Here is a 20,739-nt window from a genome sequence, read left to right as displayed (position 1 = left end):
ATTAAAATTAAAAATTAAAATTATAAAAGTCCTAAGCACTGGAATTACCTCCCTAAATCTCTCCGCCTATCCACTACTCTTTCCTCCTTTAAGACGCTCCTTAAAACCTACCTTTTCGACCAAGCTTTTGGTCACCTGCCCCAACATCTCATTATGTGGCTCGGTGTCAAACTTTGTTTTTTTTGATAACGCTCCTGTGAAGCGCTTTGGGAACGTTTTACAGGAAACTCTTTTTTATCCGGCACCGACGGGACCGGCATGTTGCTGGTTTATCAAAATTTCCGGATGACGGAGAGGGTTATTTACCGAGGCTATTTTTAACAAAGAAAAATTAAAAAATCAAGACATGTGCAGTATACAGTAATTGGGTACTCACCTACAGAATGTTGTGTTAACTGGATGGTGGAAGATGCTTGATTAAGTACAGTACTGCCAGTTGAGGGTAATGCAATGCAATGACTACCAGCAGCATGGGAGACACACAGTACCCCTGTAAAATGGCGGATCGGAAGAGACTACCGGCAGCGCGGGAGAGTCAGACTCCTGTTATTGAGGCGTTCCGACTTCCGACAGCGCCAAGAAGCCGAGTAGTGGCAGTTTGGAGAACTACTCCCACTGACTAACTCGGCCACCACGGGAGACTCGGACTCGGACTCGGCAACATTGCCGGTTATTGAGATGCTGTTTTCGGAGTGAGAATTTTGCCGGTTAATAGAGAATTCCGGATATTTAGGTGCCGTTTAAATGAGAGTTTCCTGTATTACGTTAAAGGCGCTGTATAAATACAAGTTGTTGTTGTTGTTGTTGTTGTTGATTGGCATATTCCCATTTCTACTTTCCTATCCTTTCGTGGACCTGAAGCAAGTTGACTCACCGTGCTGTTGGGTGGGGAAAAAAATGGCGGGAGGAGGTTGGAAATAAATTGAAATGAATGGAGGCAAAAAATAAGGCAGAAATATAAACCAAACGCTAAGTGATAATCTGAACTCAGTCCCCAGAAAGGAAGCTGTTCTCTGGAGCTGCAGCCAGTGTTTCATTCCAATGGTTTATAAATGAAACAGTCTCCCGGCGGTCAGGTCTGGCTCGAATTTGTGACCTCTCACCTCTCCTGCTGTTTCCCAAGTGGAGGGATTGAAAAAAAAAAGATCTCCACTTCTTAAAAAAGAAGCACAAGGCAGCATTTATTCAAAAGCTTTCTCAGCGTGACGGCATTGGTAGAGAGAACCTCCATTTAAATGAGCATGCAGAAACTCGGAATGGTTTCACGGATCTGCAAGTCAACAGCTATAGGGCAATCACATTCCTGCCTGGAGATTTTGCAAAACAAATTAGGTGGCCAGTCAGGCTGTACCTATAAACACATTATTGCGCAGTTTTCTGAGGTGACTAAACTTGCAAAAGTTGTACAATCTAGCCCTGAAATTCCTGGAATCGAGAGAAATGCTCAGCCTGCCTTTATATTAAGTCTTTCCATTCCTCCTTGAATGCAGCAGTGAATCGAAAACATAAAGCCAACACATTATTGACGGTACAAAGTATCACTTGCTTGTTTAGGAAAATAGGAATGGGAGGAGGCCATTCAGCCCCTCGAGTCCACTCTGCCATTCAATTGGATCATGACTGATCTGTACCGCAACTCCATTTACCCGCCTTAGCTCCAGACCCCTTGATATCCTTATCTAATAAAAATCTATCGATCTCAGCCTTGAAAGCTCCAACTGTCTCACCATCCACAGCCTTTTGGGGGAGAATTCCAGGTTTTTACTACTCTTTGTGTGAATAAGTGCTTCCTGATTTCCCTCCTAAATGATCTAGCTCTAATTTTAAGATTGTGGGGGAGAAATTCGGTATCGCCCCGTTTGGGACACAATTATCGGCCGGGCGCAAAGTTTAGCGCCTGGCGCTAATTATCGCCAACGACTGCAAACTTGACTTCTATCACCCCTGGAGGTGATTGGTGCGCTAAATCAGGCGCTACACACCTCTCTTAAGGCGCAAAGGCCGAGGAGCGAGGCGCTACCTCAGAGTGCTGGCGAAGCTCATGTGATGTCAGTCAGCAATGGAACACAGACACACTGGCGCCAGCCAGTTGTTAAAGGGGAGGGTCGATCTTGCTCTCCATCCACACCCTGCTCATTGCAGCCTTGAATCTCGGCCTGGAGAGACCTGTACATCAAATCTGTTGGAAAGAACAATGGAGAGGCCCAGGGAAAGTGCTCAGAGTGCAGCCCCCACAGTCTCTTCTAAATCGATGCAAGGAAGGTCAAATCAAAATGAACCTGCAAAGTGCTGCTCAGTACCCAAAACTCCTTCACACAGCGTTGAATCTCTCCAGAAGTCTCTCTCTCTCTCTCTCAGAATGCGTGGTGCCAAAATGTTGCTGACAAAAAATGGCAGGAAGCAGTTGCCTTTAAAGAGCGCCCCCCCAGTCCCTTCCCGACTGCAAAACGTTCCCCTCAACCTGTCGTTGCTAGTGGCAGGCGGTAAGGCAGGGGGCGCCACTCAATATCCGGTCCGGGGTGCTACCGGGGCGTTGCACGCTCGACTGACGTCATGATCTGCAGGCGCAGGAGATCATGGCGGTAGTGTTTAGCACCGCCGCAAAATGTCTGGTCAATTTCGCGAGCGGTGCAAACATCACCACGCACGGGCGCTAGTTGCTTTGCGACCCGTGGAGGCGCAAAGCAACCGAATTTTTCCCCCTATGTCTCCTCGCTCTTGATAACTCCAGCAGAGGAACTAGTTTACTGCCTTCAAAAGTCACAAAAATATAACTTAAATAATGAATTTTCACCATGCAAACTCCGGTGACTTTTTAAAATGTTTTCCTAAGGCCTAATCTAACACTGTGCCTCAGTGCCTTGCGAGAACAGCTTCCCGCTTCCTGGCAAGAGGGCACGGAGGTGGGTTGGGGGCGGGTTTGCCACCCGCCCCCAAATCTGCAACTTTCCCGGCAGTCCTGCCTCCATACCTGCCTCCTCGGGGCTGAGAAAATCCAGCCCTTAGTCTACACCAGACCCAGACAAGAGGCAAGGAAAATCCCCAATGGTGAAACGGTTTAAGAACCATAGGTCCAAAATCACCTGTCCCTCCCAATGCTACACTTACCATATGGCATGTCTCAAATGACTCATTTACTGCATCCCAAGATATTATTTTCTGAAAGAAATCTATCTAATTTGCATTTGTTTGAATCAATACTATTTGCTTCCACCATCTCCCGAGGGAGTCTGTTCCATAGATTGGACAGGGTGAGGATAGGTTGAGGCTCAATGCTGCTGCTACTGTGATCGATTAGTCTCCTGATAGGTACTGTCAAGGTTCACACATGAATAATGGCCTTCAGAGAAAGCGGGTGGCGGGGTGGTGGGGCGTGGGGAATCAATTTTAAATAAAACTTTGATAATGTAGTCTATTCTGTAGGTGGGCAGAGGAAACGCTTCAAGGACACCCTCAAAGGCTCCTTGAAAAAGTGCAACATCCCTACCGACACCTGGGAATCCCTGGCCCCAAGACCGCACAAAGTGGAGGAGAAGCATCCAAGAAGGCGCCGAACCTCTCGAGTCTCTTCGCCAGGAGCAAGCGGAAGCCAAGCGCAGGCAGCGCAAGGAGCGCACGTCAACCCTAGCACCCCACCCACCCGCCCCTTCAACCACCGTCTGCCCCACCTGTGACAGAGACTGTAGGTCCCGCATTGGACTCATCAGTCACCTGAGAACTCATTTTTAATGTGGAAGCAAGTCATCCTCGGTTCCGAGGGACTGCCTAAGAAGGATTCTGTACAGCAATGAAGTGCGGCTGTCACCTGGAACTCTGAGCCCAGAACGAGGCGATGGCTTCAGAGGAGGGGGAGACAGAGAAATCATTGGTTTAACGAGAAGTATGACAAAAGCCAAAGAACAAAATCACATCACAAATGGACGCTCTACAGCTTAGTTTGATCCAAAAACAAATGATCCTGTGCGAAAAATCTCCAATGTCATGACACCAATCCACCATTAAGTGTTGTATTTTTTAAATAGTCAGGAAAGACTGCCCCCTTTAATAGCATTGCTACCTTATTCCAGCCCACCACCTCTCCGCCGGTTGCTACGGGCAACGTTGTATTACTATTAGAAGATAAATAATTCTATTTTGGAAAGGTGCGGCACAATAACAGTTGCCATGGGGGTGGATGCACTCAGTGTAAATCTGGCCACCCAATGATAAATGCCTTAATTGCACCTCAGCAGATCCCGTTGCTCTCAAACATCATTATCTTTGCACAGTCACCCTGTGGTGGCTGTTATTGTTTCAACAACCTTGCTTCAGGGTACTTTTGAATTTTGTTATTTTCATAAATTACTTATGAAAAGTTTCATTAGCAATGTCATTTGGAACTTAATCCTTTAACCCATCAAAGGCACCAATAGTTCTTTTAACATATCATTAGAAAACAGTAAAAATTAAAAACAAAACATATTCTTGGTGTCTGTTTTGGTAATATTCTATTTTTGTAGGTTATTCTGTTGAATGTTTTTTAAGTTTGTTAATGGGATCAAAAAAAGGCACAATGGTTATTAAAACTTGGCATCGCCTAATCATTAATTCTTCATTTTACCTCATCTTCTCTCCTACCCCTGCAGTATAAGCCTTCATTATGGAGGGAATCTCCCGAAACAGGCAACTCATTTATAAAACAACAACAACAACATGCATTTATATAGCGCCTTTAATGTAGTAAAACATCCCAAGGCACTTCACAGGAACAATTATCAACCACAATTTGACACCGAGCCACATAAGGAGATATTAGGACAGAGAGGTAGGTTGTAAGGAGCATCTTAAAGGAGGAAGGACAGGTAGGGAGGCGGAGAGGTTTAGGAAGGGAATTCCAGAGCTTAGGGCCCAGACAGCTGGAGGCACGGCCGCCAATGGTGGAGCGATTAAAATCGGGGATGCACAAGAGGCCAGAATTGGAGGAGTGCAGAGATCTCGGAGGGTTGTAGGGCTGGAGGAGGTTACAGAGATACGGAGGGGTGAGGCAGTGGAGAGATTTGAAAAAAAGGATGAGAATTTTAAAATCGAGGTGTTGCAGGATTTATAGAGGGAACCTTCCCAACAGGAACTCATTTAGAGAGAGAATCTCCCCAATGGGAACTCATTTATAGAGAGAATCTCCCCAACAGGAACTCATTTAGAAAGGGTATCTCCCCAACAGGAACTCATTTAGAAAGGGTATCTCCCCAACAGGAACTCATTTATAGAGAGACTCTCCCCAACAGGAACTCATTTACAGAGGGAGTCTCTCCTTTGATTCCCTTGTCAATTCTTTCATTTATAGAGGGCATCCCATTAATCCTCTTTTAAGGGCAGTGTTTCCTTGAACAAAGTACAGTAAGCTCTTTCGTATCCGGCACCTATGGGACCGGGATGGTACCGGTTGATTAAAAATTCCGGATAACGGAGAGGTATACCTACCGAGGCAATTTATATATTGGCCGACCTCAGACCAGAAGAAGGGACATGGAGTGACAATGGCCCAAGGTACGAGAGCACCGTTACATGGCCACAGGTGCAGGAGCCCCTGTTACATGGCCACAGATCCAGGAGTCCCGGTTACACGGCCACAGCTACAGGAGCCCCGGTTACACAGCCACAGGAACAGGAGCCCCGGTTACACGGCCACAGATCCAGGAGTCCTGGTTACACGGCCACAGGTACAGGAGCCGCGGTTACACGGCCAGTTGTGCAGGGGCCTTGGTTACACGGCCACATGTGCAGGAGTCCCGGTTACATGGCCACAAGTGCTGGAGCCCCGGTTACACAGCCATAGGTACAGGAGCCGCGGTTACACGGCCAGTTGTGCAGGGGCCTTGGTTACACGGCCACATGTGCAGGAGTCCCGGTTACACGGCCACAAGTGCTGGAGCCCCGGTTACACGGCCACAGGTACAGGGGACCCGGTTACACAACCAGAGGTGCAGGAGCCATGGTTACACGGCAAAAGGTATGAGAACCTTGGTTACACAGCCACAAATATACAGTAAAACTTACCTTTGGGTTCTTCTTTGGCTGGATGGCCAGCTGATACTGTGCGGGGAAGATTGCAGCACCCACAGCGACGGCGGGAACAAGCGGTAAGTCATTCCCCACCATTTTCAGGACACTACTGCCCCGTTCCTTCTGGGGCGGAAGCCTCAAAACCTACTCCTGAATTTTGCCAGTTATTCAAGAATTCCGGATGATTAAGTGTCATTTAAACAAGAGTTTACTGTATTAGGAAAGGGAGATAAGTAAGAAGAAGAATAACACCGTCACTGCAGCGGTTCAAGGCGGCAGCTCACCACCACCTTCTCAAGGGCCATTAGGGATGGGCAATAAATGCTGGCCTTGCCAGCGACGCCCACATCCCATGACTGAATAAGGACAAGTGACAATATGAGGGAGCTGAATTATCATCAACTGAGTTACAGTTATGAACCAAACGTGCTTTAGTGATCATGTCCTTTTGACCACATGCATGCTATGCAGGTCCCACCACCAAAAGGACCTGGCTGTTCCTTTCCAATATCCTTCCTTGGCCCCCCAACCCTTGGGAAGACTTTGCCTCCTGCTTGGTGATCGCTTCACTGGTGCCTGCAATCCTGCAGTATCAAAGTGTGATCCCGAACAGTGAGTACCTTAGGAGATGAGGTCACAGGGAGCACCACATGCAAGCCTGATCCCGTTCTTCCCCAAAACCTACACATGTGGACATCACTGCTTGGGTGATGAAACCCTGGTTCATTTTTTTTCCTCGCTAACCCAGGAGTGCTGAAGACATCCACAGTGCTGCCCTGGTTTAGGGCACAACACAGACCAGGAATCAAACCAAGAACCATCCCGGGCTGTCTGACTTAGGACAGCACTGTTGCCAAACACCTCGATGATATCTAATTTATGGGGCGAGTTAATGTATTGGAGGTTGGGCTTCTATGTGGCAAATGGCCATTCCTCGTCCATTTTTTTGGGTTCATATGTAACCATTCAAATAGACAGACGAAGTTGAATATATTCATAATTTATTTAATTTGATTTTTTAAAGATTGTGGGGGGGTGGGGGGGTGTAGTTTTACCCTAACTCGCTGGGTGGGAAACCCTCGGGATCGGGTGGAACGCCGGTTTTACACCCCACCCGATATTGCTTTCTGTTAACTTCAATGTAGAGTGACATCGGGCCGGGTGTCAAACCGGCATTGCTCCCGATCCCGTCAGTTTCCCGATGGGCGGGTTTTGTTAAAATTGTCCCCACGAGTGAGTCCCTCTTTGAAAATCCCATGAGCCGATATTCTGGCACTTATTAATAAAATAAGGATCACTGGGAGGGGGGGGGGGGAAACACCTTCTCGCCCGGAAAGCAGTCGGTCTCCTCGCCAACTGCCGTTAACGGTCGTCTGAAATGGCCGCCGCGCTGGACGAGGTAAATTGGTGTGGGGGGCATGGCGGTAGGTGGCGCAGCGCTAACCTTAGATGCAACGCCGTCCTGGTGGCGTTCCACGAGGGATCCGGGACCAATTTGTGGTGCTGCTGCGGCGTTGCTGCTTCCCCGAGTGTCCGTGTGCGAGGCGGTGACGCTCGCAATGGGTTGCGGGCAGTGAGGAGCTCTGCAATTTAAAAGGCCATGCACATTGAAGCAAGGGAAAATAAAGTGCACTGATTCAATACATTTTTCAGCCCTTTCTGTCTTTTAACAAATATTCAATATTTAAAAGAAGTTCCAAATGTGAATATTCAACTGTTGAAGCTGAATTACCTTCCTAACTTCAACAAATGGGAAAACTGCCTCAACACTAACACAACTGGCTCAGCAAGCCAGGGAAGAGGCACCTAGGGTTTCGCATGCAGCACTCCAGCTTTGTGCAGGGGGTCAACACTGCAAGACTGGTCCTCTACCCAGAGGGGCCAGGAGGCCCTTCAGAAAGAACGATGTGGGAGCACATCACTAAGGCTGTCACTGCCAGCAGTGTTGCCCCCAGGAGCTGGCTCCAGTGCCCAAAGAAGCTTCATGACCTCAGACCACTGGTCAAGGTCAGTGAATGCATCTTCAAAAGCCGTCTCCTACCAACTGCACCACTAGCCTCACACACTGCTCAATGCACGACCCCCAATCACTCACCTACCAACAATCTGCACCAATGACGAGGTACATCTCCCATTCTTAGCACCACCCCACCCCCTTGGAGGAGACGGTGCATGGCGTTCTTGGCAGGGGCATGGCTGAGCCCTTGGCCAACAACGGAGCTGAAAGGATACAAGATGCGGGTATCCTCGTCCGTTATCCTCCTTCTGGAATGCACCTCTAGGTGTCCCACCCTTCCGCCAGCACAACTCCACCCTTGTGCCTTCCTCATTTCATACACCCAAGAAATGCAGCCTGCCCAGCCAGTGGGACCGCAGGCGGATGATTCCATCCCGGATATGCCGGCCACAAAGGGGCTGTCTGGGATGCATCCTTCTATCTGATTCCTCCTCTTCGGCTTCCTCCTCTTCTGCGTCTTGCTGTTCTGCGTCTTCCTCTTCTGCAACTTCCTCTTCCCTCTGCAAGTGAATGCTGTAAATGTGAAATTACAGCATAAAATGCTGCAAATACTCAGTTGGTCAGGCAGCATGTCGACCTGAGACATGAACTCCACGGATGTTGCATGACCTGCTGAGTATTCGCAGTATGTTCTGTCTTCTCAAAGGCCTTCATTTACCATCCGAGCCCTTGCAAGCATCCAGCAGCACTCCCTACACACTTAAAAAACTTTTCACATCTATTGCAGCAAGCCACCACTTCAATAAAAAATTTTAATAAGTCCAAAACCTTCCATTCAAACTTACCTGATTGATGTGTGTGTCCTTTTAACAGCTGCAGATATCGCTCCTGTCAGCCTGCTTGCATGCTGGGCTAACCTGGCTGGCTTAGGACTCAGCGCTGACTTGAGTGCCAGGGTCCAAGTTCATAGGTGACGTTAGGTTGGCGTGTCACCACACCGCCATTTTTTTTCAGGGCGATGCCAGTTACTGGCAGTGCAAAGGGGGCGACCAATATGGCGGCTGCCGTGACGTCCTCCAGCTGGAATTTTTTCACGCATCGCTTGCGCTACCAGGTGGCGGCGAGGACATCAATTTCTCGCCCATTGTCTTTATTCACAGTTTCACAATTGAAATCAAGGGAACAAAAATTGGCTGGGTTTTTCAATGGACGGATGATCCACTCTACCAGGTTAATGTCTAGCCGGTGAAGTAGAAGACGACTACTTTTGCATCTTACCTTTAACAGAATGCTTTTTTTGCAGCTAGAACCATGGACAAAAATGCAGCCATTTTTTTCTTATTCATTCACAGGATGTGGGCGTCACTGACAAGGCCAGCATTTACTGCCCATCCCTAATTGCCCTTGTGAAAGTGGTGGTGAGCTGCCTTCTTGAACCGCTGCAGTCCGTGTGGTGAAGGTGCTCCCACAGTGCTGTTAGGGAGTTCGTTCCAGGATTTTGACCCAGCGGCGATGAAGGATCGGTGATATATTTCCAAGTCAGAATGGTGTGTGACTTGGAGGGGAACTTGGAGGTGGTGGTGTTCCCATGCACCTGCTGCCCTTGTCCTTCTAGGTGGAAGAGGTCGCGGGTTTGGGAGGTGCTGCCGAAGAAGTCTTGGTAAGTTGCTGCAGTGCATCTTGTAGATGGTGTACACTGCAGCCACGGTACGCCAATGGTGGAGGGAGTGAATGTTTAAGGTGGGAGATGGGGTGCCAATCAAGCGGGCTGCTTTGACCGAAACGAGAGGCAGTTTCACACTGATGGAGTACCATCAACAAGGCAGTTCGCTGTTGACTGCATTTTCAAATATAAACGACCTGACTTCCAGAGATCAGACAGCATCAGGGATCCAAATGTCTGCAGTTAAAAGCACAGTGCCGAATCCTTCCCTTTTAGCTATGAGAAGCACTGGAGCCTAGCATTGATTTGGAGCATGACAGGAAGAAAATTAAATAGGGCAGAGCAACACACAGACGTGGCGGATCTGCACTAAGCATCACTTTCCTTGGATGATGCAAAAGTGCTATTGCTAAAGCAATTTGGAGGAGGGTGTTAGCATGTGAAGATTGAAGAAGCATCCCCCTTGATAGAAACATAGAAGGTTAGAGCAGGAGTAGGCCATTCAGCCCCTCGAGCCTGTTCCGCCATTTAATGAGATCGTGGCTGATCATCCAAATTTTTGATTGGTTATAAATCCATTGGCCAGTGAGACTGAGCTTTGTTGAAAAGAAGCATCCCAGGTTTAATGCCTGGTTAATTAGTGTATGAGTCTCGCCCCTCCCTATCGCTGTAACCTCCTTCAGCCCTACAACCTTCGAGATCTCTGCGTTCCTCCAGTTCTGGCCTTTTTCGCATCCCCCAATTTCCCTCATCCCTTAATTGTTGGCCATGCCTTCCGCTGTCTGGGCCCTAAGATCTAGAATTCCCTCCCTAGTCCTCTCTCTGTCTCTCTATGTCTTTCTCCTCCTTTAAGACACTCCTTAAAACCTACCTCTGTGATCGTCACATATCCTACTATCGCCTTACTCGGTGTCGAAATTTGTCTGAAAACACTTCTGTGAAGCACCTTGGGATGTTTTACTACATTGCTATATAAATGCAAGTTGTTGTTGTTGAGACCGCAATGCCTGGGTTGGAAAGTGGAAGAAACTACCCTGTGTTCCTGCTCCAGCTCCCCATCAGTCACCACTTGTTGGAAAGTTCACACATGTGGATGTCTGGCGAGGGCATGATTGGGGAATGTTGAGTCTGTGTTTTCCCAAATGTAGTTATGCTGAATAACTGGACACAGACAACAGAATACTTAAACAGGTCTTTAGTAATTGAGGGTCAGGGCTGAACTGAAATACAAACTGCTCCACAGTGTTTATATACCGGTGTGGTCACCACCGGTACTACAATATACAGGAGCCATCAGAAAGTAGTTCATCACCTTAAGGTAGTCTCTTAAGGTGGTACAGGTTACATACACTACAATTCCTCCCCTTTTAGCTTAACAGTGTACACCCCAATTTAAACATAACATGGATAACATATATATAACTTTCATACAAAACTGTTCAAAGATTCAGTCTCTGAGGAGGCCTCCTGATCCGGGCCGGATAACACCTTTCAGGGGTCTCTGGTTCTCGTTGCTGGGGTGACTCATCCATTTGATCTCTTATGGATTGAACATCATCATGTACATTCGAGTCTGAGGTAGATGCTACAGGCTCAATAACTTCTTCAACTGGTGTCTCTGCCGTAGACATGGGATCGACCCTTGTTCTCGATTCCACAAGTTGGTCAGCATGACGTCGTATTACGTTCTCACCAACGTCTACCGTGTACACCAAGGGTCCCTGTCGGGCACGAATTGTTCCGGATTGCCATTTATCATTCCTATAGTCCCTGGCCAACACTGGTTGTCCTATTTCGAAACTCCGAGTGGCCTTGTTATTTACGTGCTGGAATTGTTTGTTTTCGACTTCCCTACGCACATTGGGTTTTAACAAATCCAACTGGGACCGCAACCTCCTGTTAAAGAACATTATGGCAGGGCTTTGATTTGTCACTGCATGCGTGGCGTTTCGATATGCCATCAGGAAATTGTCCACCTTGTGTTGTAGTGGAATATGGTCTTCGCTCATGGCCTTTATCGCCTTTTTGAGCGTTTGTACAAATCTCTCGGCCAACCCATTGGTAGCCGGATGATATGGGGCAGATGTATAGTGTTTCACCCCATTCTTCTTCATGAATTTCTGGAATTCTTCTGACACGAACTGTGGTCCGTTGTCTGAACATATTTGTTCCGGCAACCCATTCCTTGCAAATATGGTTCTTAGAACTGCGATCGTCTTTTCAGAGGTAGTGGTCGACATCTTAATCACTTCTGGCCATTTAGAATGTGCGTCTACCGCTATCAAAAACATGGAATCCATGAATGGACCTGCAAAGTCGATATGCACACGTTGCCATGGGGTTGAAGGCCATTCCCACAGATGCAGCGGTGCAATTGGAGGTGCATTTTGAACTTTTTGGCACCCTGAGCAGCTTTTAGTCAGATCCTCTATTTGTTTGTCGATACCTGGCCACCACACATAAGCCCTAGCAAGGCCTTTCATCTTGACTCCCCCCAGATGACTTTCATGCAGTTCCTTCAGAACTCTCTCCCTTAATTTAGGAGGAATAATCACTCTTGTTCCATACATCAATGTTCCTTGACAGACAGACAGCTGCTCTCGTCTGGCTGAGAATGCAGGTAACAATGGTTCGCCATGTGTTGGCCATCCCTTCACTGTCAAATTGTAGACCCGAGACAGTGTCGGGTCGTTTCTGGTCTCTCTCTCAATACTCGCATTGGTGACTGGTAAGCATTCGATGATGGTCGAGTGAAATATCTCGACAGGGTCAACTGCCGGTGCCTCTTCCGCTGTAGGTAGTGGCAGGCGCGACAGCCCATCAGCATTACCATGTTGCTTTGTACCTTTGAATTCGATCTCATATTGATGTGCCCCTAGGTAAAGGGACCATCTCTGAAGCCTCTGCGCCGTCATAACCGGAACACCCTTCTTAGGGTTAAAAATGGAAACCAACGGTTGGTGATCTGTCAGCAGCGTAAACCTTTGGCCTTGCAAGTAATGGTTAAATTTCTTAACTCCCCACATGAGGCTGAGAGCCTCCCTATCTATCTGAGCATAGTTGCGCTCAGCGGAGGTCAATGATCTGGATGCGAACGCGACTGGCCTTTCCAAGCCATTTGGCAACTTATGTGAGAGCACTGCCCCGATACCATATGGAGAAGCATCACAAGCTAAACGAATAGGCAGCGTTGGGTTAAAGTGAGCCAACACTTCCTTAGAGGTGATCAGTGCCTTGCTTTTTTGAAAAGCCCGCTTACAGTCCTCGCTCCACTTCCATGGTACTCCCATTTGCAAAAGAGTGTTCAGCGGGTGTAACACCGTGGATAAATTTGGAAGAAACTTGTGGTAATAGTTAATCAACCCAAGGAACGACCTCAACTGGGATACATTTTCCGGAGTGGGAGCTTTCACAACAGCTTTGATCTTGTCAGGTGACTTATGAAGCCCCTCCTGGTCAATGACATGACCACAGTACGAGATTCGCTTCTGAAAGAATTCACATTTCTGGCGATTAACTCTGAGTCCATATTCTTTCAATCTGGTGAGCACCTGCTCCAAATTCGCGAGGTGTTCCTTATCATTATCTCCTGTAATCAGAATATCGTCCAGGTAGCATTGTGTGCCTGGAATTCCCTGTAATACCTGCTCCATGGCCCTTTGCCAAATCGCTGGAGCCGATGCCACTCCAAAAACCAGTCTATTATACCGATATAAGCCCTTATGTGTGTTGATCGTGAGATACTGGCGTGACGCTTCATCAACTTCCATCTGTAAGTACGCCTGCGCCAGGTCTATCTTGGTGAAGTGTTTCCCGCCAGACAGCGAAGCGAAGATATCCTCAATCCGCAGAAGCGGATATTGCACCGTGTGAAGAACCGGATTAACAGTGATCTTGAAATCGCCACAGATGCGAACCTTCCCAGCTTCCCCCGGCTTGTTGCTCAATGAACGCTTCATGACAGGAACAATGGGCGTGGCCCATTCACTCCAGTCCACCTTTGACAGTACTCCTGAACGTTCTAGCCCTTCCAGCTCTGCTTCCACAGCAGGTCGTATCGCATAAGGTACCGGTCTGGCTTTGAAAAATTTTGGGTTTGCATGTTCTTCAACCTTGATGTTTGCCGTAATTCCTTTCAGTGTTCCCAGTCCCTGTTGGAACAGCTCTTTAGCATCGTCCAATATTTTGGACAGTCGTTTAGGTTTGACGTCGTCCTCTTTACAGGAATCTACAGTTAGTGCTTGTAAGGAATGCCAGTCCATATTTATTCTCCGGATCCATTCCCGTCCCAGTAGTGGTGGACCTCCCTCAGGTAACACATACAAGTCCATTTCCTGACTTTCTTTACCATTGTAGACCACCTTTACCTTTATCTTTCCGATGGGGTATACTCTTTGCCCCGTGTATGTTTTCAATACAATCTCCGTATCCCTCAGGGGAATGTGTGAGAATAACCTTTTGTAATCTTGCTTATTCATGACCGTCAATGCCGATCCAGTGTCCAATTCCATCTTCACTTGGACTCCTGCTATCCGAAGCATGACCCAGATAGTTTGGTGGTCTGCTGTGTTACCCACATTATGTATTTTTAGACAACCCAGTTCTTTACTGCTGGAGTCTGAATCCGTCTTCTGTTCATCCGAACTGTTCTCTGTCACCTTGTGTACTTTTTTGTACTTCTCCTGCAGCGACTTTTTGTTGCTGGTCTTCTTTCCTGACCGGCATACTTTCGCTATGTGACCAAGTCTGCCACATTTCCTGCATTCTTTATCTTTGAACCAACACTGGTTCTGATCATGCGTTGTCCTTCCGCAACGATAGCACTTTACTGCACCCAATGCCATTTCATTGGTGCTGAATTCCGATGGCCTTTGCTGCATTTCCGCAGTGCCTCGTGCTGCTGCCTCGTGCGATGCTGCAATGCTGAAAGCTTTGTCCAGCGTAAGATCCTTTTCCTCTAGCAGTCGCTTCTGGGTTCCTTCCTTTAGTAGCCCATACACGAACTTATCTCTCAGAGCGTCTGCTAGTCCTGTACCGAACTGACAGTACTTTGATAACTTGCGCAGTTCGATTAAGAATTCAGCGTTGCTTTCCTCTTTAAGCTGAATTCTTTTGTAAAATTTAAATCGTTCCGCTATCAGCAGCGGCGTGGGGTTTAAATGCTCTTGCAGGATAGTAACAATCTCCGCGAAACTCTTTCCTACCGGTTTATCTGGTGTTACAAGGTGCCTTAATAACCCGTATGTCTTCGCACCCATCAAGTTTAATATGGTTAGTGCTTTCTTATCCGCCGGTACCTCATTCGCTGTACAGTAAACTTCAACGCGTTCCACATAAGTGGCCCAATCTTCTACATCGCTATCAAAAGCAGTGATGTTACCCGTTTTTGGCATCTTGTTGAGTTTCCTTTATTTTATTTATTTTCCAAAATGGCGGCTTCCCGCGCTTGGCGGCTTTTCCCGCGCTTGTCTTCTTCCCCCGCCGACTAAAATGGCGATTACCGCGCTGTTGCCGTTCTCGCCTCCCAGCGGTCCTTTATTTCCCCCGACGCTGCTGCTCTTGTTCCCCGCCGCTCCCGCGGTCCTCGTGGACATTAATGCTTTTCTGGCTGCTGCGCGTCTCTGCCCCGATTGCAGTCCGGCCCCTTACACTGGCTGCGGTCGTGTTCTCCACCCTTTTCTTCGGTTTCCCTCCCCTTCTCCCACTGGCAACTCAGCCGACTTTCTCTCCGTGTCGCTAGATCGGGCTTACCCGCCGCTGTCGTAGAAGGGATGATCAATGCCTGCTCCTGATGGTGGACTTCGTGGCCAGCAAATCCAAACCGGGTTCTCGATGCCTCCCGTGCGATGTGGTGCTCAGCAGGATGATGAGGGCGGATGCCCCTTTTCGACGCCCGTTCTGAGGACGAAGCTTCCTTGGATGCAAAACTGCCGCTAGGTACGATCAGACTCGTCGCCACTGTTGAGTCTGTGTTTTCCCAAATGTAGTTATGCTGAATAACTGGACAGAGACAACAGAATACTTAAACAGGTCTTTAGTAATTGAGGGTCAGGGCTGAACTGAAATACAAACTGCTCCACAGTGTTTATATACCGGTGTGGTCACCACCGGTACTACAATATACAGGAGCCATCAGAAAGTAGTTCATCACCTTAAGGTAGTCTCTTAAGGTGGTACAGGTTACATACACTACAGGGAACAGCTATAATGTCCCGTGGTGGAACACCCTGCCAACTTTCTAGACTCACACGCGAAGACAGTGGTGATTCCAGAGGTCACCTGTTGTCTAAGGATCTAATGTCCCAACATGAGTCACACTTTCCTAAGTGGACAGGAGGAAAGAAGAAAAATATACATCTGCAAAAGGCTGGATAAGTTACACATTTACTGCGCGCTTCACAAAACGTACAGCGTATAAGGTAATCTTCTTGCGATATCAGGCTTCACGTGTCTTATTCCACCATTACAGTGCAACAAAAGGTATTAATGGCCCAGAACTTTGGGTCTCCATGGGTGAGTACACACGGGGTACTCACCCGTAGGCCCAATGGAAGTGCTGGTTTTCTGCATGCACTGCGCATGCGTGGGAAACCGGCACGTCTGTTCCCCTGAAAGCAGGGGTTAAGAGGTGGAATGAGTGCGCGGGAGAGGCTGCACGTGCGCATCGAACTTACGTTTTTTTTGGAGGTTTTCCCGGGAAGGTAAGTCTCCAGAAGTTAGACATGTAAAAAGCAGTCATAAGGCCTGCTTTTAACAAGGTAAGTGGTGAATCAATTAAAATTAAAAAAAAATTTCCACAGGTTTATTATTTTTAAATACTTTAAAGAAAGGTAAGTTTATTTTTAGCCCTGTTAGAAGATAAAATTATTTTTTTCAAAAATTTAAATTATTGTTTAAAATAGTTATTTCATGTAATTTACAGTTTATTTAAAAAATGTGATGGTTTTTAAAATTTATTTGAAGATTTAGTGATGTTTTGGGGCTCGTAGTATTTCTAAGTTTGACAGCACTTCCTGTCAAACTTATGAATGAAGCATTCCCTGCTCCGATTGGCTCCCCATGGCCCACGTGATCCCAGGGGACGCATCGAACTAACTGCGCCCCTGGGATACGCAAGCACTGCGCGGCAGCAGTTGGAGCAGGCCCAGGATCGGAATCCCATGTGGGCCCACAGCTCAACGGCCGGCGCGCTAGGTAAGTGCAGGTTGGAGGCTTGCACCCGCGGGAAGCCCCCGACCCGAATTTCTGGGCCATTATTCCACATTAAATCCTATCCTCAATGTTTGAATCATTACAACAGTGATCACATTTCAAAAGTACTTAATTGGCTGTAAAGCGCTTTGGGACATCCTGAGGTTGTGAAAGACGCTGCAGAAATGCAAGACTTTCTTCCTTCCTTCCTTCCTTCCTTCTTTCTTTCTTTCTTTCCTTCCTTCCTTTCTTTCTTTCTTTCTCTCTCTCTTTCTTTCTTGTAATTGAAGATAGGCAGTGCAAAGGCAGGTTTCCTCTGTTTATCGATGGGTAGCTAAATTACACAGATCAAATCAGGACGTCACCTTTTGCTGAATCTAAAAGTGGACACTGGGGAGGATGGGGTGGTTTTTGATGCTTTTCTTGCGCTCAGTGAAAATTCACTGTAAACATTAATATTTCATAAGAATGACTGCTACATCGTGAAAGACAGAAGCAAATGGGGAAAAGCATGATTCACATTTTAGAAATTTCCACTCACTAACTGGACAGGTAGCAACTCTGAGAAAGAAAAAGGAAGACTTGCATTTCTATAGCGTCTTTCACGACCACCGGACTTCTCAAAGCGCTTTACAGCCAATGAAGTACTTTTGGAGTGTAGTCACTGTTGTAATGTAGGAAACACGACAGCCAGTTTACGCACAGCAAGCTCCCACAAACAGCAATGTGATAATGACCGGATCATCGGTTTTAGTGATGTTGGTTGAGAGATAAATATTGGCCCAGGACACCGGGGAGAACTCCCCTGCTCTTCTTCGGAATAGTGCCATGGGATCTTTTACATCCACCTGAGAGGAGACGGGGCCTTGGTTTAACGTCTCACCTGAAAGACAGCACCTCCAACAGTGCAGCACTCCCTCAGTGCTGCACTGGAGAGTCAGCCTAGATTTTTGTGCTCAAGTCTCTGGAGTGGGGCTTGAACCACCACAACCTTCTGACCTAGAGGCGAGAGTGCTACCCACTGAGCCACAGCTGAGACCGATCAAATTAGTGACGCAAACTTTGTGGCAAACTAGTATTTTATGGCTTTAATCAAACGAAAGAACACACTGTCGTTATATCTTCCATTTTACCATCTCTAAGCATGAATTGAAAAACAAAGCTCTCAATATTCCTCACTTTCTAAAAGCTGGCACTTATCACTGAGAATGCTCCTCTTCTTGAAAGGCTCATTAATATTCATTGACATAGGGTGACTCTAATAAAGCCAGTTAAATTCATATCCCCATGGTTACACTGAGCTCTCTGCTTTTGCACATCAGCCCTCCAGGGCGTGATTGACATGCATTTTGTCAGCTCATCATACCCTAGACTCTTCAGGCACTGAAGCAGCCCAACCAGCAGGGCCTCTTTTAAAGCCTGGAGCTAAATTACTTTAAATTCCGATCGACCATCAACACGAACTCCTGGCTTTTCTGTTTTCTAAGCTGCTTTCATATTGATTTTGTGGCACGTCAGGTTCCTGCAGGGTCACCTGCAACTGACAGCGACCACAAAGTAAAAATGTAATGGTTAACCAATGGGTTAAACATAGAAGATAGGTGCAGGAGTAGGCCATTCGGCCCCTCGAGCCTGCTCCGCCATTCAATGAGATCATGGCTGATCATTGAAATTCAGTACCCTGTCCCTGCCTTCTCCCCATATCCCTTGATCCCTTTAGCCTTAAGTAATATATCCAACTCCTTCTTGAATATATTTAATGAATTGGCCTCCACTGCCTTCTGTGGTAGAGAATTCCACAGGTTCACCACTCTCTGGGTGAAGAAATTCCTCCTCATCTCTGTCCTAAATGGCTTACCCCTTATCCTTAGACTGTGACCCCTGGTTCTGGACTCCCCGGCCATTGGGAACATCCTTCCTGCATCTAGTCTGTCTAGTCCTGTTAGAATTTTATAAGTTTCAATGAGATCCCCTCTCATTCTTCTAAACTCCAGCGAGTATAAGCCCAATCGGCCCAATCTCTCCTCATACGTCATTCCTGCCATCCCAGTTATCAGCCTGGTGAATCTTCGCTGAACTCCCTCCATGGCAAGAACATCCTCAGATAAGATAAGGGTTGGCACCTGGAAAGGCCCAGTTAAAAAAAACTGCTCTGTCCGCCTGCCTGCTTTGGCCAATCCGCCATGTTGACTTTGGAGTCACTGCTCTGGCAGCAAGAGGCACATGTCGCGAGCCGACGACACTAACCCAGCCAGAAACCGAGATAGAAACAGCTTCAACCTTAACTCATCGGCAAGATCATAGGCCTGCAGGAACATTCATCTAGCCAAATTCTGTTTTGTCTTTCAGATGAGACGTTAAACCGAGGCCCCGTTGTTCTCTCAGGTGGACGTAAAAGATCCCGTTCACTATATCGAAGAAAGCAGGGGAGTTATCCCCGGTGTCCTGGCCAATATTTATCCCTCAATCAACATCACTGACATGAATCTTGTCATTCATGTGGAAATGACTTATGAAATAATACTGGGCAGCCTGCTGGTGGCGCTGTCCAGGGAGAGTGTAAATACTTGGGCATGGGCCCAGCTTGCTCAGGACATTCTTTAACAGGAACTAGTGAAAGACACAACTAGATCTCCATGTTGTAAAACAATTGATTAAAGCTTTGTTTAACGCTTAGACCAAGTGCCTAGTAGTTTTCTTACATCAATCACTAAAACAGGTGATCTGGTCATTATCACATTGCTGTTTGTGGGAGCTTGCTGTGCGACAATTGGCTGCCGCGTTTCCTACATTACAACAGTGACTACGTTTCAAAAGTACTTCATTGGGTGTAAAGTGCTTTGGGATGTCCAGTGGTCATGAAAGGCACTATATAAATGCAAGTCTTTCTTTCTTTGTGTCAAGAGGTCACCGAAACAAAACGTTAACCCTCACCCACCCCCAACACCCTTCCCCACCCCGCCTTCCTGTCTCCACAGAAGCTGACTGACCTGCTGAGTGTTTGCAGCAATTTTCTTTTTAGTTGTCTCCATTTGTATTACGTGGGGTTTGGAGATGTTTTTCCGGATTACATTCAGTGATTCTAGCCATTTAGGCCCTGGGTGATAGGGCAGGAAGGTGGAGTTGAGGTAGAAGATCAGCCATGACCTTATTGAATAGGCTCGAGGGGCCATATGGCCTACTCCTGCTCCTATTCATTATGTTCTTACGTTCTTATTGATTTACAGTGAGTGGTAAGCCGAGTTCTGTATTTATTAAAAGAAAGACTTGCATTTGTATAGCGCCTTTCATGACTCAGGATGTCCCAAAGCGCTTTACAGCCAATGAAGTACTTATGAAGTGGAGTCACTGTTGTAATGCAGGAAACGTGGCAGCCAATTTGCGTACAGCAAGCTCCCACAAACAGCAATGTGATAATGACCAGATAATCTGTTTTTTGTTATGTTGATTAAGGGATAAATATTGGCCCCAGGACACCGGGTATAACTCCCCTGCTCTTCTTCGAAATAGTGCCATGGGATCTTTTACGTCCACTTGAGAGAGCAGACGAGGGCTCGTTTTTACATCTCATCTGTAAGATGGCACCTTACGGTAGCATAGTGGTAATGTCACTGGGCTAGTAATCACAGTTGGCCAGGACTACTGATCCGGAGACACGAGTTCATAATCCCACCGCGCCAGCTGGGGAATTTAATTTCAGTTAATTAAATAAATCTGGAATAAAAAGCTAGTAATCAGTAATGGTGACCATGAAACTAGTGGATTGTTGTAAAAACCCATCTGGTTCACTAATGTCCTTCAGAGAAGGAAATCTGCTGTCCTTACCCGGTCTGGCCTATATGTGACTCCAGACCCACAACAATGTGGTTGACTCTTAACTGCCCTC

The sequence above is a fragment of the Somniosus microcephalus genome, chromosome 19 (assembly GCF_052327205.1).
Source record: "Somniosus microcephalus isolate GS21.2 chromosome 19, FLI_Smic_1.0, whole genome shotgun sequence".
Classification (NCBI taxonomy): Eukaryota; Metazoa; Chordata; class Chondrichthyes; order Squaliformes; family Somniosidae; genus Somniosus; species Somniosus microcephalus.
The sequence above is the reverse complement of the archived record's forward strand: the minus strand, read 5'-3'. Positions refer to the sequence as shown.